The 16,010-nt window shown below is 48.0% G+C and overlaps 1 pseudogene; it reads left to right on the forward strand.

Annotated features, from left to right (window-relative positions):
• The first annotated feature begins 14,648 nt into the window (after positions 1 to 14,648).
• On the forward strand, positions 14,649 to 15,975 carry LOC125090462 (histo-blood group ABO system transferase 2-like; annotated as a pseudogene).
• The last annotated feature ends 35 nt before the right edge of the window (positions 15,976 to 16,010 follow it).

A 16,010-nucleotide genomic window follows, 5' to 3' on the forward strand; every position in this document is an offset into this window, starting at 1 on the left:
GAGAGCCCGATGCGGGGCTCGATCCCAGGACCCTGAGATCATGACCTGAGCCGAAGGCAGTGGCTTAACCCACTGAGCCACCCAGGCGCCCCATAGACCCTGCATTCTTCTCCCTCTCGGAGTCAGACGCAAGACCTGGGGCGGCCCAGATAGCAACTCTTCCTCATGGGCCTCGACATCAGGAGACTGAGTCTTTCCTGACTTACTAGGTGGTAGGCTCCGTAAGATGAAATGTGTTGGCTAATAGGAGTTAGGCACAGCCAGGTGCTCACCTCTGTGCATGTGACATCCAGGAGGCCCTAAGGGGCCACAGCATGTCCAGACACTCACACTGATGGCATGGTACGCAGGGACGGCCCTCAGGCACTGGCTCATGGCTGCCTGTTCTTTTCTGTGCTCTGACCTCTAAAGTTAAGCCCCAGGATGGCTGGAGCATAGAATGTGGAAGGTAGGAAGTGGTTTCTCTTGGGGGAGAGGCATGCTGGCAGCGGTGACGTGAGCAAGAGATAGGGAAGCTGTGAGCAGCGGGTCCAAGAAACCAGAAGCCAGTGGATGGGGCAGGCGGTATCAGGGATGCTTTGTTGGGGGAACATAATGGTTTATTGTTCAGCGAGCTATGGCTTGGTCTTGCAGACGTGTGTGCCAAGGCCCCAGTAGGACCTGGGGTTGCCTGGGTCTCTGGACCATGTGCTTGTCAGCCATAAATCAAGCTTGTACCCTTTTCCACTTTCCAAGGAGCAAGGGTATAAGTGGTCCTGCAAACGACAGCCCAGGTCTTCGGAATTTGCCAAGGGTGACCCTGGGGTCCCAGCTTCCTGATGTACCACTTCCTGACCTCAAGCTGTCTCCTCTTTGGCAACTGGGGCATTTTGTAAATAGGGCCCATGTCTGCGAATTCAGCTGCATCGAAATTAACAAGATCAAATGAGGTCCTTTCATATTACATTTAGTTGACATTACATCCATTTAGATATTTCTGAAAATCTGAATTGACAGAGAAGCCTGCCCCTCCAAGAAGGTTTTCCAGAAAATGAGCCCTGACTCCTGGAGAAGCAACTCAAACATTCAGCTGGTAACTGAGACCCTCCTGTAAACTCCCCTCCCGCAGCATATGTCCTGTCTCCTGGGGCTGCCAAGTGGGATCGGCCCCAGGGCTGGCCTCCTGTCTGTGATGTTGCACATGGCCTCAGCACGAGCAGATGGGCCACTGGCTTGGAGGCTGGAATGGGGAACTAACAGCATCTGGTCCTGGATGTCATTTTTTTTTTTTAAAGATTTTATTTATTTATTTGACAGAGATCACAAATAGGCAGAGAGGCAGGCAGAGAGAGAGAGAGAGAGAGGGAAGCAGGCTCCCTGCTGAGCAGAGAGCCCGATGCGGGACTCGATCCCAGGACCCTGAGATCATGACCTGAGCCGAAGGCAGCGGCTTAACCCACTGAGCCACCCAGGTGCCCCCGGATGTCATTTCTAAGGGGATCCAGGATGATGTCGAGCAGAACCACTGGGTCTATGGTGCTGATGTAGAGAGGTGTCTATGGTGCTGAAATGACCCCCAGAGGCCCCTCTCCCCCCCAGTCCCACCTCCTCCATTTCCAGGTGAGTGAGGGGCATTAGCCCAGCGAGGTGGAGGGCAGCAAAGTCGTCCCTAGTTCTGACTGCCCTCCCCTCACCGTGGGCCCGCCTGTGGAAGCATGAAGACATCTTCAGCTTCAACTACTTGTTTTAGAAAAACACTTGAAAAAGCCAGTCTCCCAAGGTCAGCATTTATTTCCAAGAGTCAAGCCACATTTGAGAAAGGAAAGATCAACAAGGCCAAAAGAGCCTTTTAGCCCAGCCCTGGTCACCAGCCCTGGGGTCCAGGGGTCCAGCGGGAAGGACTCATGGGGGTGGGTAGACCTCCACAGGGATGTCACTTCTTTGGTTTATCCCCCTCTATCTTGCAGATAGCCAACAGAGTATGTGGGCATTCTGGGCACCTCAGAGCTGCAGTGGGTTTTGGGGGCACTCCAAACCTGTGTTTTTGAGGAAAGATGTCCCCCATGTTTAAAGACCCCAGGCCTGGGTATTCTGGGGCTGGGCTAGGCTGGCTGTAAGTATGTTCAGAGGTCAGGGTCAGTGCTCAGGGCTCTATGGTCAGTGGTGGGCCTAGGACCGGTGTCCCCCACCAATGCCCCTCCTGCACAGATGGTTGTTTTTATGTTTTTTGTTTTTGCTTTTGGTCTTTATTACCCCAATAACCCCCAGGGCCTGTGCCATTTTTAACTCAGGTGATGTTAAAAATCAAGTATTAGAACTAGTCCAGCTCAGTATGCCCCACCCCCCTCCGCTGCTGTGGTAACCCCTTGATGCCTGCTTGGCGCCATGCACCTGGAGACCCACCAGTGGCCGACCAGAGGTCCTCCAATGCCTGTTGCATTAAGGAACTTGTCTTGGTCTCAGTGTGAAGGCCGAGGAGACAGTTGCTGGGGTAGGGGGTCAGGGTGAGCAGGGGAAGGGGCCGGGTTCAGCATCTGGAACCCTCCCTAAGACTCTGACACTTGGTGGGGCCTAGAGATGGTGTTCTTGGGTAAGGCGCACACCTTGCCTTCCAAGCCATTATCCTGCTCTGGCCCATCTCTCAGAAGTCTTCATGGAGGGCTCCTTTGTCGGTGACCTCTGACGTATCTGATGACCACGTGTCTGGAGACACATGCTGGACAAGGGGTCCCCCTTCAGGATTCTGACCCTAAACCACAAGATGCCTGTGGATACTTGGGAACGCCCCTCTCCCAGATGGCATCCTCCATCAGGACTGAGGGAAGGAGCCCCCTGATGTGGTGCTCGCAGAACAGAGCCTTTCCTGTGTTCAAGGGAGACACTGCTGGGCTGCTGTCCATCACTTTCTTGCTGTCCTGTCCTTGCCTCTCCCCACAGGGTCCCTTGCAGGAATAGCTCCCTGGGGTTCAACCCTTTCAGTTTCCCTCTTAACTTCCTCTTTGAGGAAGGTTCTGAAGCACATCCTCTTTTTCCCTTGCAAAGCTGTCGTTTCAGAGTTGGAAACATCGCCAGGAGACACTGGAGTCCAACGTTGTCTTTGCTGGTGCTTCATCAAAAGAGCTCGGGTGGAAACCAGAACCACTGCAGGCTCCACCAGTGTCCCTACTGAGAATGAATCCCACCAGGGCACTGGGGCTCCCTGGCTTGAGGGCAGCCCCGCGCTCAGTATTTGTTCCTCCTTCCTCTCCTCTGTGGGCTTTTCGTTAGTTTTTGTGTGTGGTGTAAGGTAGGGGTCTGGTTGATGTTCTACTTGACACCGTCCAGTTTTCCCAGCACCACTCATTGAAGAGACCGTCCTTTTACCATTGTGTATTGTTGGCGTCTCTGTTATAAATTAATTGACCAGGCTTAATTAATTAATTATTAACATTACTTTTAAGTATTAATTATCAATAATTAATTGATAGATTAATTATCCAGGCTTGTTTCTGGACTCTCCATTCTGCTCCATTGGTCTTTCTGTGTCTTAGCCCATAACATACTGTTTTGGTTACTGTAGCATTGTGATGTAGTTTGAGATCAGGGACTGTGGTGCCTCCCAATTTGTTTTTCTTTGTACAGAGTGCTTTGGCTATTTGGGCTCCTCTGTGGTTTTGTACATGTTTTAGGATTGTTGTTCTAGTTCTGTGCAAAGTGGCATGGGAATGTTGATCAGGATCTCACTGAATATGTACATCATTTTGGGTAAAAAGGACAATTCTATAATATTCATTTTTATAATCCATGAGCCCATAACATCTTTCCATTTATTTGTGTTTTTCAATTTCTTTTTTGAGAGGGAGTGGGACGGGGTAGAGGAAGAGAGAGAGAGAATGGTAAGCAGGCTCCATGCCCAGCATGGCGTTTGACAAGAGGTTCAATCTCACGACCCTGAGACCATTACCACGAGTTACCAAGAGTCAGATGCTTAACTGACTGAGCCCCCCAGGAGCCCCCTTTTCAATTTCTTTATCAGTGTCCTGTAGTTTTCAGGGTACAGGTTTTTCATGCCTGTAGTAAAGTTTTTTCCCTGTTTTCTTAATTTCTCCTTGTGATGGTTTATTATGAGTTTGTCCAAGCTAATAGTTTTTATATCTTGATTCTGTATCCTGCAATTTCAATGAATTTATTTGTTTTAATTTTTTTTTTTTTTGGTGGAGTGATGTGGAAGATTGGGAATTCAAAACATCACGTTTCTACCATATCCTAGGTTACCCGCCACACCCACAGCATAGTGGTCCCCTAATATAATTGTATCACAGTGTCCCTTAGTAATACATTGTATCTAGTGAACTATGTCCTGGCAGGTTTGGGCTCACCATGAAGTCTGTGTTTTTTGCTTTTCTGGTGTGTTACTGATCTGGTTATCTTGAGGAGTAATTTAGTTCCCATGAATTTCTTTCTCTCTCTCTCTTTTTAAAGATTTTATTTATTTATTTGACAGAGATCACAGGTAGGCAGAGAGGCAGGCAGAGAGAGGAGGAGGAAGCAGGCTCCCTGCTGAAGCAGAGAACCCGATGTGGGACTCGATCCCAGGATGCTGGGATCATGACCTGAGCTGAAAGCAGAGGCCTTAACCCACTGAGCCACCCAGGTGCCCAAGTTCCCATGAATTTCTTATGTACAGAATATCTGCTGTAGCAGTAGAAATAGTCTTCTTCTGCTCTCAGATTCATAAGCCATTGCTTCCTACAGCTGCCACTTCCTACAACCCACTTGTGTGTTTTTTACTCCAAACAGGGACACCTTCCCCAGGAACTGTCATAGAGGTCACAAATGGGGAAATGATTATGGTTTCCTCATTATAGTCCAATCCAGAGGCCATGTCAACTGTTACCACCTGCCCGAGCTGTGTCACCATGACCTCTCTTGTAATTGACCTCACTGTTGCTGAGACTTCCACTCAGTCCCCAACTACGATTGATTTAAAGATCAGGAAGGACTCCAACTTGGGCAGACTTTTCTTTCTTTTTTATTTTTTAGTTTTTAAAAAAGATTTTATTTATTTATTTGACAGACAGAGATCACATGTAGGCAGAGAGGCAGGCAGAGAGAGAGGGAGAAGCGGGCTCCCCACTGAGCAGAAAGCCTGATGCGGGGCTCGATCCCAGGACCCCAGGATCATGACCTGAGTCAAAGGCAGAGGCTTTAACCCACTGAGCCACCCAGGCGCCCTTGGGCAGACTTTTCTGTAGGGCTCTGTAATTTGGTTTGTTTTCAATCTTTATTCATGTTATGTTTTGGTACTTCAATCATGACTTTTTTGTTTTTCAGTTTATAAAACATAATAGTGACCATTTAAAAGATTAAAGAAAATAAACGATTTTAAGTCTACACTTGTATGCCACTAGGTATGTTCCCATTTTTCTGCAAAAATCACCATCCACCACTTCAAGAATGTTTAAATTTTCACCCAGTGAAAGTCTGTGTATATTAAACATTAACTCCCTGTTCCTCTGTTCCCCTGTCCCCTCTGTCTGGCAACGATATCTTACTTTTTGTAGGTGAATTTGATTATTTTGGATACCTCAGACATGTAGAATCTTATTCTTTTCTGTGATTGGTTGATTGCCCTTGTCATAGTGAATTGAAGGTTCATGCATACTGTGATGTGAATCTGCACTTTAGTTCTTTGCATGACTGGATACTGTTCCATTGTGTACACATTACTTATCCATCCTTCAGTGGACACTTTTTTAAAAAAGATTTTATATATTTTTTGAGAGAGAGAGAGAGTGAGAGAGCATGAGACGGGAGGTCAGAGGGAGAAACAGAATTCCCATGGAGCTGGGAGCCCAATGCAGGACTCCATCCCAGGACTCTGGGATCATGACCTGAGCTGAAGGCAGTCACTTAACCAACTGAGCCACCCAGAGACCCTCAGTGGACACTTTGGTCAGGTCAGCCTTTTGGCTATTCTGCACAATAACAGTGCTACGAATTTGGGGGGAATAAATACAGAGTCCCCGCTCTCAAATATTTTGGGTATATGCCCTGAGGTATAGTAATTAATCCTATCTCTGAGATTTTAAGGAACCCCCATTCAGTTTGCCACAGCAGTTGCACAATTTTGCTTTACTCCTTAATACCGTGGAAGAACATTTCAGTTTATGGATCTACCCTATGTTGTATGTTCATTTACCCTTTGTGGCATGTTTGCATATTTTGTACCATTTTCCAGTTATGAACAGTGTTGCCATGGATATTTATGTTGGTTTGGTTATGATTATCATTCTGGTTCTGGTTCATGGTGTGTCGATCATGGTTATGGTTGATGCCTATGACTTACAGTATATGGTTAGAGTTCATGGTGTATGGTTTGGATTACGGCTCTATGATTCTGTTGCTTAATGGTGTATGGGTTTAGGGTTATGACATGTGGCTTTTTGGCTTCCCACCCTTATGATTTGGGTGCTTTAGTGTGAGGAGGTGGGAAGAAGAGGGAATGAGTGTATTTGGGTCTGAGGGGGAAAGTCTTTGGAGAGTCAGTGGATGAGAGGGTGAGCTGGTGTGTGTTTGTAGGGGAGGGCTTAGGAGGTTCATTGGGTGGTATGGGGGGAACTAGAGGGTCCAGAACTTGGAGGGTGATGGTTTAAGGGTGAGTGGGTGAGGGTTTGAGAGGGTGATGGTTGAGGTGGTGAGGGGGTGATGGTATTGGGTATGTGTTTAGAGAGTTTGGGGGATGATTGCTTGTTAGTTGAGTGATTAGAGGCATCAGATGGTGATGGCTTAGGGAATGAGGGATTAGGAGATGAGGGCATAAGGAGTTAAGGTGAGCGTTGAGGCATTGGACATAATGGTTAATGGGATAGGTATGGTATGTATTTAGGTTGGGATGATGGACAATCCCAAGAGATCGAGGTTGGCCTGAGGGCTCATTAGGGAGAGCACTAGGCTGAGTAACTGGAGCTTGTGGGTTCCAACCTAGGGGTAGAAAACCTTGAGGGAACTAGGGTTTAGAATCAGGGTACATTCTGAATACAAATCCTTTATCAGATACATGGTTTGCAAATACGTTCTCCCAGTTTGTGGCTTGTCTCTTGGTTCTTTGAACAAGGTTTTTCACAGAGTAGGGGTTTAAATTTTATAAAGTCTGTTTTACTAATTTTTCTCTTTTGTGGATTGGTTTTTGTGCTTGAATCTTAAATTTATCCACATTTTCGAATGAGTTTTGGCATGGATCATAAAGTTTGTATCTGCATTTCATTTCCTATGGTTTCCAATTGATTGTTCCTTAACTCTTTTTGGGGAAGTTGGGGGATATTGGGCTCCACTTTAGTTTCACCTTCCAAAATATAAGGGGTTCCTTGGGGCATCTGGGTGGCTCAGTAGGTCAAGCATCTGCCTTCGGCTCAGGTCATGATACCAGGGTCCTGGGATTGAGTCCCATTTGGGGCTCCTTGCTCAGCCGGGAGTCTGCTTGTCCCTTTCCCTCTGCCCTGCTCGTGCTTTCTCTCTCCGTCTTTCTGTCTCTCAAACAAATAAAATCTTTAAAAAAATATAGAAGGGATTCCGTTGGCGCCCGGGAGGGGGCGCTGTCGCCACAGACCTGTGCGCGGAACGTGTCCTGCGCCGCCTCCAGTGCCTGCGGGGTGCGCCTGAGTCCAGGTCACTGACACCGCGCACTTGGGCGTTCAGCAGGCCTCCTGCGCTGACCGAAAGTTTGTTTCCCAACCGGTGTCTGAGCTTTGGGGGGCAGTGGGTCCACGTCCACACCGACAGAAGCCCGGCTCCCTTGGGACCCACCGTGGAGGCCTGGGGAGGACGTGGGGCTGTGTACACGCCCACAGGAGCCTGGTCTCCTCAGGACTCTCTGTGGAAGTTTCCAGAGGACGTGGGGCCGTGTCCACAGTAACAGCAGTCCAGCCCCCTCAGTACCGGCGTCTGGAGGAGAAGGTGAGGAGAAGCCGCTTCAGCGGGGTCCGGCAAGGGGGTGCGTGTTGTCAGGATCCCGTGGAGGAAGGGCACGCTGGGGGCTTCTGTGGTTTTGTGTGCGGTGACATGGCCTCCCGCGGGGCTGTGCTTGGGGCTATGGGGTCCCCCCTTTCTGGGCTCGGATGTGCCCCGGGTCCTGCGTCTGTGTCTGTGCATCCGCGGATTCGGTTCCTGGGGCTCCACAGATGGTCTGCAGGCAGGGTGCGGCCACCCGCCTCGGGGGTCTTGTCCCCCCCCCCCCCCCCCAGCCTCGCCGTCTCAGCCTTCGGGGTCCTGCCTGCGTCCACACCTGCTCCAGGACTGGTCCGGAGTCTGGGAGTTCGGGAGCGACAGCGTGGACCCTGTAGATGACTTTGGGGAGAGTAGGTGTTTTCCTGATGTGGGTTCTTCCCTGAGCACAGAGTGTCTCCCCATCTCCATGGGTCTCCCTCCATGTCTGTTATCAGTGTCGCTCGGCTGTCAGAGGACAGGTCTGTCACTTCCTGGGTTCAGGGGACTTCTAGGGGTCTTGTTCTTTTGGACGCAGTAGAAAATGAGATTGTTGTCTGTAGTCTCTTTCTGGTGGTTCCTTCCAGGCACGTAGAGATGTCGTTGATTTGTATATATTGAGTTTGTTCCTCACAAATTTCTTGAGTTTATTAGTTCCATTCGTCTTAAACGCAAACTGCCAGTTGTTTGGGCAGCAACATGGGTTTCTTTGGGAAGAGCAGAGAATGGCAATCTGGGCTGAGCAAGCAAGCTACGGTCCCACCACAGGCAAGTGCAAGAAACAAAGGAGAGGAACATTATTTCATGGAGAAGGAAGAAGTTGGGAGGGGGCGCTGCTGGGAAGGCAAGTCCCCTGGAGAAAGAAAGACAGGGGTTCGTGGTGATGGAGGAGTCTCAACGGCTGAGCTGTAGGGATGGTGATTTCTTGTAGGAGATGAACCTCCAGCTTCCCCTGTGGGGCCTGGAACGGATGAGTCTCTCCTGTGGGGGATTGCAGTGTGGGGTCTGTAATTGACAGTTGTTCCTGTAATTGACACTGAGCACCAGGAGCCCCCTTCCAGTCTCCCGTCTGGCCTCCCCAGTCTGCTTTACTGAGGCTTCCTTTCCGGCTTTTGCACAGTTCTAACCAGGTTGTGGGGGAACATTGTAGAAAACTGGAATCTGAATCCCACTGCTTCTACTGCACCAGAGACATGGGGGCCCGATTTAATCCTCCCACAGGTCTCTTGCTAACATGTGGCCTCCTCCAAGGGCCAGTGGCCTCTCCATGATGGGTGACCTGGATCTGGGAGGGCTTGGCGTCCTTGCCGAAGTCTGATGTCCTCTCTGCTTCTGTGACGTGGTGCTAACATGGATGTCTGGAAGAGTCATTTACTCTGTGGTGATTTCAAAACTGCAGTAACTTGTCACAGCAGCACAAATACGCTTTATCTCCACATTCAGAGTCCCCAGCTGTCATTTGTTTATCACATTTGCCACTTCATGTGGGCTACTTTGGTGCGTTTTACCCCAAATGGACACTGTCCCGTGGAACCACCATGGAACCCCAAGTGAGGAAATCATGATGGTTCCTACGTTTGAACCCAGACCACAGGCCCACTTCAGCTGTCACCACCTGCCCGATGGTCTGAAATGTCTTCTCCATTTGGATCCAGTTTTCTTCTTCTGGAACTTCTTCTAGGACTTTCCCTTATTTGGGTAACCTTGATGGACTTAAGGAGCCCAGACGGCTCCCATCTGAGTGGTATTTCTTTCTTTCTTCTTCTTTTTTTTTTTTTTTCTTCTGAGTGGTATTTCTTTCTTTCTTTTTTTTTTTAAAGATTTTATTTATTTATTTGACACAGAGAGAGATCACAAGTAGGCAGATAGTCAGGCAGAGAGAGAGGGGGAAGCAGGCTCTCTGCTAAGCAGGGATGCTGAGGCAGATGCAGGGCTCGATCCCAGGACCCTGAGATCATGACCTGAGCCAAAGGCTTAATCCACTGAGCAACCCAGGAGCCCCTGAGTGGTATTTCTATGTTGCTTATGTCACCGGGGCTGTGTTCAGTGTCCATCCACGTTGTGACATGCATCAGTCCTTCATTCACTTTTTCACTGTGACTAAACATATGAACATTGACCCCTTAAAACATTGCAGGTACACAGTTCTCTGGCCTTAGCTGAGTTCCCACAGTTGTACATCATTCTCCAGAACTTTCTCATTCTCCCCGAGGGAGTCTGCGTGCATGAAACATCAACTCTCCATTGTCCTTTCCCCTCGGCCCCTGCAGCCACATCCAGCTTTGTGTCCCAGACGCCTCAACCAAGTGGAATCAAGCAGCATCTGTCCTTCCATGACTGGCTGATTTCACTCAGCGTAATGACTTCCAGGTTCAATCCGTGTTGTAGCCTGTCTCAGAACGCCCTTCGTTTTTAAGGCTGAATCGTGTTCCGTGGTGCATAAACCACATTTTGTTTATCTTTTCATCTGTCAGTGGACACTTGGGTGGCTTCCACCTTTTAGCTGTTGTGAGAAATGCTGCTCTGAATAAGGGTCCTTCTACTTTCAATTTTGGGGGCATATAGGCTGCAGTGGAATTCTGTGTTTAATATTTTAAGGAACCACCATATTTTTTTCCCACAAATGAACCATTTTACTTCATTCCTTCATAGAGCAGGACAAGACAGCCATTTATGGATCTACCTCATTTTGTTTATCCTTTTCCCCATGGATGGACATTTGCTTATTAGTTTCTGGGTTTTGCCTCTTGTGAACACTGCTGCTATGAATATTCCTGTACATTTCTGTTTGTTTGAACCAGTGTTTTCAATATTGGGGGTATATATATGTAGGAGTGCAATTGTTGAACCATATGGTAATTCTGCTTTGATCTATTTGAGTAAATGATGAACTGATTTATACATAGTCTGCACCATTTTCACAAGCGAGGTTTAAGAGTTTCAGTTTCTCAACATCCTTTTGTTATTTTTAGTTTTCTTGATCATAGTGATTCTACATGTGTAAAAGGACATCTAACTGGTTTAAATCCTCATTTCCAAAAGACTAATGATGTTTAACATCTACTCATGTGCTATTCACCATTTGTATGATTTCTCTGGAGAAGGGTCTATGCAAGTCCTTTGTCCATTTTAAAAAATGGGGCTGTCTTTTTGTTGAGGAATTGTAAAAGCTCTTTACATATTCTGGGCAACAGCCTCTTATTAGATAAATAATGTACAAATATTTCTTTCCATTCTGGGGCCTGTCTTTTTACTTTCTGGATAGTATCTTTTGATGTACAAATATATATTTATATATACATATATATATGTATGTATATATATATATATATGATTTCTTTTTTTAAGAGTGAGTGAGAGTGTGAGAGTGGATGGGGCAGAGGGAGAAGAAAAGAGAATCTTAAGCAGGCTCCACACTGAGTGTGGGCCTTGATCTCATGACCCCAAGATCATGATCTGAGCCAAAATTAAGAGCCGGATGCTTAACTAACTGAGCTACCCAGGTGTGCAGGAAAGATTTTTAATTTTGAGGATATTATTTTATCTATTTTTTCTCTTTCCCTTCTTATGCTTTGGTGTCAGATCTTAAAGCATTGCTACATTCAAGGTTATGAAGATTTATCCCCATTTGTTTCTTCTAGGGTTTATAATTTTACCTCTTTAAATTTGTGATAAATTTAAATAAATTTATTTATTATTTATAAATTTATATATATATTTATATTTATTATATATAATATATAAATATATATAAATATATATGTAAATATAATATATAAATGTATATAACATATATTATATGTAATATATAAATATATATAAATATTTAATATATAAATATATATAAATTTATATTATAAGTTTATAAATTAAATTATAAATTATAAATTAAGTAAATTTATAATTTATAAATAAATAATAAAATAAATTTAAACCTTTATCTTATTTTGAGTTAATGTGTATATATGGTGTGAGGTAACGGTCCAGTTCCATTCCTCTGTACACGGATAGCCGATTATCTAGCACTCTTTGTTGAAAAGACCATTCTTTTTTTTTTTTTAAGATTTTATTTATTTATTTGACAGACAGAGATCATAAGTAGTCAGAGCGGCAGGCAGAGAGAAGGAGGAGGAAGCAGGCTCCCTGCTGAGCAGAGAGCCCGATGTGGGGCTCGATCCCAGGACCCTGAGATCATGACCTGAGCCGAAGGCAGAGGCTTAACCCACTGAGCCACCCGGGCGCCCCGAAAAGACCATTCTTTCACACACATGTAATGTTGTCCACCTTTGTTGATATTCAGAGGACCATAGATGAAGGGATTTATTTCTGGGCTCTCAGTTAAATCTCACTGATCTGTATGCATACTTGAAAAAATTTATTTTACTTATTTAAAAAATTTTTTACAATTTAAATTCAATTAATTAACATACAATGTAGTATTTATTTCAGGGCATATGCATACCTTTATGACAGTACCACAATGTTTTAGTTACTGTTGCTTCGTATTAAGATTTGAACTTTGGAAGTATGACCTTTCACCTTTGATTTTCTTTTTCAAGATGGTTTTGGCTATCTTGTGGTCCCTTAAAATTCACATGACTGTTAAAATTATCTTGTGCATTTCTTCCCAAAGGCCTTTGTGGAATTCCTTGGGAACACATTGAATTCACATATTGCATTGTGTACTGTTGCCATCTCATCAATAGTACGTCTTTTCATCACCATGGGGTGTCCTCAGATTTATTTAGGTTTCCCTTACTTTCTTTCAGCAATGTTTTGTAATTTTTGGTGTATAAGACGTACACTTTGATGACATCTTTTCCTAAGTATTTGGTCAATGTTGATCGCTAAAATGGAATTGTTTTTCTTAAATTCCTTTTCGGATGATTTCATTGCTAGTGTATACAAATAAGAGAGATGTTTGTGTATTGATATTTTGTCCTGTAACTTTGCGGAATTAGGGAACTGGCTGTGATCATTTTTGTTGATTCTTCAGGAAGCTCTCTGTCTAAGATGATGCCGTCTCTGGTCTCTGAATAGATGTAGTTCTACTGTTTCCTTTTGCAAGTGGATTCCTTACTTCTTGCCTTCTTGTTCTGGGTAGAACTTTCAGTGCAATACTGAGTAAGGAGTGAAAGCCAGCTTGATGGACTTGTTCATGGTTTCAGAATAGGGCTGTCAGTCCTCAAAATTGAGCATGATGTTTGATTTGGGTTAGGGTGGGGTTAGGGTTGGGGTCTCCCTGTCCACCGCTGTACAGAGCCCATTCTTCTCTGGTAACCAGCAGAGTGATCTTTTCAGAACATAACCTTTGATCCTCTCTGTGACCCACTCCCCAGCTGCCTGTCCTCTCCAGGCTCCCCTCTCCCACCATATCCCCCGACCCCCGTGGGACTCCCCGGTGTGTGGTCATCCCACATGTGCCTTGGGCCTGATTACAACCCTTTACATTCTCTCTGCCCTCTGCCAGGAGCACTCTTCTCTCCCCCTGCTTCATGTCTGGCTTGTTCCCCCATTGGCTGGACCTAGACTTGCCCCCTGGTGACCTGACTTGTGTCTGCTGCATGTATGTGGCCTTGTCCCTTATTTAAATGTAGTGCCCACTTTCCCTGTGTGAGCGATTTACTAAGCTGCCAGGTATGGGGCAGGCACAGGGAAATACCCTTAGTGCCTATGTGAAAAAATCAGTCTCAGGGCACCTGGGTGGCTCGGTCATTAAGCATCTGCCTTCAGCTCAGGTCATGATCCTGGGGTCCTGGGATCAAACCCCGCCATGTTGGGCTCCCTGCTCAGTGGAGAGCATGCTTTTTCCTCTCCCACTCACCCTGTTTGTGTTCCCTCTCTAGCTGTCTCTCTCTGTCAAATAAATAAAACCTTAAAAAAAATCAGTCTCAGAGGGGCTCACCACCCTTGCTGACAATATAGGATCTGCTGTCCCCACAGTCAGTCCCCTCAGAGAGATAAGACTTCCAACTTCTTGGGCCTGGGTAGATGTAGACCTGGACCTGGAAGCTTCCATGGCTGGGGCCTAAGCAAGACCCCTGTTCTTCCAGCAGTCCCCTTTCCCCTTCCCTGCCAATGGGCTGGACCTGATTCCTGATCTGGGGTAGTTCGAGGGTGACCCCTCCTAGGTATAGCAGTGGTTGACTGATGGACCTTGTCAGCACAAGGCCCAGTAGCCTTTACACCCTATAGGGGATGGAGACAGCTCTATGGGGGCTAGTGACAGCCCCCTCAAAGCAAAGTGGGGCAGGAGGCCAGCCCTGCTGATTCTAGCCAGTCTGTAGGCCATAGAAAGGAGGGCTGTGCCCAAAGGTGCTCTGCTCCAGGCAGGTGGGGACAGGACCTACAGGGGGTCGGCCAGGGGAGGTCACCTGTAGGGTTTGCCAGGGAGCTCGGCACAGCAGGACTGTTTCTAGCACCATCATGCTGACTGTGGGGTTGGTTTCCTGCCTCTGAAGCCTCAGGCTCCCCTTTACATGATGGGGTGCTGATGGGCCCCATCTCTGGGAGTAGAAGATAGGGAGGCCCCACAAGCAGATTTGCTCAGGACAGGCTGGGAGAGTAGCTGTTGCTTAAAACAGCTCAGGGCCTGCCCCCATGAAGAAGGTGCATATGTCCATGGCCCCCAGCTCTGGAGTCCTGCTGCCAGTCTCTGACAGTGACCCTCCTCCCGCCTTATCCCCCTTCCCTATAGATAGGTGGTCTTCCTGGAGCTGTTCCTGCAGGGGGCACAGAAGACCATCATGGTGGGACACAGGGTCACCTACTAGGTCCTCACCGATGAGTGGGCTGCTGGGCCTGTGTGCCCCCCTGGGAGGGCTGGAGGGTGGTGGTCCTTGAGGTCCCCGGCACCCCACACTGGCAGGACGTGTCCATGCAGTGCATGGTGATGGTCAGCTGCTTCTGTGAGCAGCGCTTTCTCCATAAGGTGGATGACCTGGTGTGTGCGGATGTGAACATGAAGGCCTGCGACTGTGTGGGCATGGAGATCCTGTCCTGCCTCTTTGGCACCCTGCAACCCAGTTTCTACTTGGTGTCCTGTGAGGACTTCAGCTACCAGCACTGGCCACAGTCCCAGGCCCACTTCCCCAGGGACCAGGGCAATGTTTACTTACATGGGGGCCTTTTTTGGGGGGTTGGTGGTGGAGGTTCACCAACTGACCTTGGCCTGTTACCAGGAGGTGGTCAACATGGCTAATGGGATTGAGGTTGTGTGGTATGACAAGAGCCATTTGAACAGGTACCTGCTGAACCACAAGCCCATCAAGGTGCTATCCACGGAGAACCTGTGGGATCCGTGGTAGCTGGGCTGCCGTCCTTCCCCCCCAACCCTGCCACATCATGAAGAAGCTGATTTGGGCGTGCCCAAGGATTAACAAGACATTCAGGACTCATGAGAGGCTGTCCCTGGAGGACCTGTGGGACCCACGGCAACTGGGTTGTTCCCTGGAGGCCCTGTGGGACCCGTGGCTGCTGGGCTGTCCCCTATAGGACCTGTGGGACCTGAGGCTTCTGGACTGTTTCCTGGAGGACCTGTGGGTCCTGCTGCTGCTGGGCTGTCCCTGGAGGACCTGTGGGACCTGTGGCTGCTGGGCTGTCCCTGGAGGACCTGTGGGACCCGTGGCTGCTGGGCTGTCCCCTATAGGACCTGTGGGACCTACGGCTGCTGGACTGTTCCCTGGAGGACCTGTGGGACCTGTGGCTGCTGGGCTGTCCCCAGAGGTCCTGTGGGACCCGTGGCTGCTGGGCTGTCCCCTATAGGACCTGTGGGACCTCCGGCTGCTGGACTGTTTCCTGGAGGACCTGTGGGACCTGCAGCTGCTGGACTGTTTCCTGGAGGACCTATGGGACCTGTGGCTGCTGGGCTGTCCCCGGAGGTCCTGTGGGACCTGCGGCTGCTGGGCTTTTACCTCAGGACCTGTGGGACCTGCGGCTCCTGGACTGTCCCCTCTAGGACCTGTGGGACCTGTAGCTGCTGGGCTTTCACCTCAGGACCTGTGGGACCTGCGGCTCCTGGACTGTCCCCTCTAGGACCTGTGGGACCTGTGGCTGCTGGGCTGTCCCCA

The sequence above is a fragment of the Lutra lutra genome, chromosome 18, assembly GCF_902655055.1.
Source record: "Lutra lutra chromosome 18, mLutLut1.2, whole genome shotgun sequence".
In the NCBI taxonomy this organism is placed as follows: domain Eukaryota; kingdom Metazoa; phylum Chordata; class Mammalia; order Carnivora; family Mustelidae; genus Lutra; species Lutra lutra.